Source organism: Eptatretus burgeri, chromosome 2, assembly GCF_056783735.1.
Source record: "Eptatretus burgeri isolate ZD-2024b chromosome 2, Ebu_testis_v1, whole genome shotgun sequence".
NCBI lineage: Eukaryota > Metazoa > Chordata > Myxini > Myxiniformes > Myxinidae > Eptatretus > Eptatretus burgeri.
In genome coordinates, this window is record NC_140962.1 from 3,738,257 (window position 1) to 3,740,756 (window position 2,500).

The following is a 2,500-nucleotide window of genomic DNA, read 5'->3' on the forward strand; positions in this document are numbered from 1 at the left end:
GCCTTCCAGTTCTTGGCATATCTTTTAGGTTGCCTGTTGCAAAGAGTTTATGGTCCCAATGCAGAAGTGTTTTTACAGGGAACTTCTTGGCAGAATCGTTGCTGGAAGTCGACACGCACCTCTTCCATTGTTTTCCCGGTTTGTGGACGTCCGTGAAACCCAGACACTGACAACAATCCATTGTTCAATGGTGTAATTGCTTTGTCACCCATGGCTACGTTCACTCAATCTGTAAAAAGGGATAAAGGAAACGAATAAATACTGCACACAAAGGCAATGTCGGTTTTTACAAGGGGTGACAAGACATTGTAGCTACCCTGCAGAAGACAACTGGATCACTGTTGCAATATTACTTGAGGATTTATTGGTGGTAAATATTAGGGTATTGGAAATGGATTAGTCAAGTGACAGTTCAAAGGAGTTCCAAATAGTGCATCGGCGAAGAAGCAACAGAAAGCTGGTTCAAAATGGACTCTTGGGTCAGCCGATGATTGTGATCAAAGTACTTCTGTTCAGTCTCTGCTATACATTTGTCACCTTTTCAGCTCCTGTAAGATGACTGCACCATTGAACAGTCTGAAAAGAAGAACTCAAGTCAGAAGAATCGCTTCTGATGCACAAAGAACACAGTTTTCTCATGACTGTGGTGCTCTTGTAATGTGCCAGTGCTAACTAAAGAGTGCTGTCTCTTCAGATGTTTATCTTTGACAGTTTTCTTCGCCAATTCTCTTTCGATAAGACGATCATTTTCCCGAAGATACTGTAGCTTGGTTGGGCATCACAACGACTGCGGTCTATGCTACCTTTGCTGGTTCTTGCATGCTGTCGACTTTCTTGTAAATCAACGGTTTTTTTTTTGTTGTGCCATTTTCCCACCAGTTTTGTAGTAATCCAGGGAATTCCATGGCATATGTCCTGCCTCGGTTTGTCCAATCACTATCGGTTTATTGTTTTTTACGTTACATTCCAGTGTTTTGTGACAAAAATTAGTCACACTCAACTGGGACGTCAAATTATTCCGATTGTGTTTAATCATTCACTCTACATATCTACATTAAAATTAAAATCATAGCAAGGGTATTATTTCTGACAGGGTGGCTTGAAAGTCACTTTACCAACTTCCTTCTGTTCATGGAGCTTAGGGTGGTCCAGAAAAAAAATGAACACATTTCCTCTCTCCACAAGGCTATTTTTATGCCTTCATATATAACTAAGGCCTAAGTCACATTTGCTCTACGGCGAGGATACGGCGGCCATACGCCCTCTGAATTGACAGAAACGTGCGGTGGCCGCAGAGTTTCTGCGGTGGCTTCAGGGTGGCCCGACGCCGTTTGGCTATATTTTACAGGTCGTAAGGTCGCCATGGAATTATAACGCGGAGTTATAACTTTTTTCATTTCTACGTTCGCCGTAGCAATTCGACAAGCCGAAAAAAAAAAAAACGGTAAAAAAAAAATAATAATTAACCCATTCGTTACCGTCCATCTGGCCACACGTTCGCCTTAGGGCCCCCTGCGGTCGCCTTGCGGGCACCTTGAGGCTACCTTGCGTCTGCCTTGAAAATTCTATGGCCGCCGCAGGGCCCCCTTAAGGTCACCGTGCGACATCAAATCAAAGACCATATGGCAACCCCACGTTTTCAGTCTCCACAATTTCTAAGACCTAGGCCTAAGTCACATTTGCTCTACAGCGAGGATACGGCGGCCGTACGCCCTCTGAATTGACAGAAACGTGCGGCGGCCGCAGAGTTTCTGCGGTGGCCTCAGGGTGGCCCTACGCCGTTTGGCTATCTTTTACAGGTCGTAAGGTCGCCGTGGAATTATAACGTGGAGTTATAACTTTTTTTGTTTCTACGTTCATCGTAGCAATTCGACAAGCTGAAAAAAAAACTGGTAAAAAAAAAAATTAAAAAAAATTAACCCATTCGTTACCGTCCGTCTGGCCGCACGTTCACCTTAGGGCCCCCATGCAGTCGCCTTGCAGGCACCTTGCGTCTGCCTTGAAAATTCTATGGCCGCCGCAGGGACGCCCTAAGGTCACCGTGCGACATGAAATCAAAGACCGTACGGCACCCCCACGTTTTCGGTCTCCACAATTTATAAATACGCCGTGTGGCTCCCCAAAAAATAAAAACATATGTGACTGCTACATTGTGTGACCGTGGAAATACTGCGGCCGCCGTATAATTGCTAGTGGTCGTAGATTTTGGAGACCCCACTGCTGCCGTGGCAAATGTGACTTAGGCCTAAAGAGCACACAAAATTTTTCTTCAAGAAAACAATATTTTGGGGTCATCCCATTTTATTCTGAAATCAGGGGTCCCACATATGATATGATACAAATGTTTGTAACATAACAATTTATGATTGTACTGCTGCCTTAGTTGGAGTCGGGATCATCTTATGGTGGTTTGACACCAGTCTAAGCACGAATTGTCCTCATCCTTGGTTAATGTTTCATTATATTTTTGAATTAGGCTGATGCCCCGTTCTGCAGTGTC

The 2,500-nt window shown here is 44.3% G+C and overlaps 1 protein-coding gene across 5 annotated transcripts in view; it reads left to right on the forward strand.

The window, feature by feature from the left end:
* The window catches only part of LOC147031281 (serine/threonine-protein kinase SIK3-like), a 234,846-nt gene that overhangs the window by 139,318 nt on the left and 93,028 nt on the right, over positions 1-2,500 (forward strand). The window lies entirely within an intron of this gene.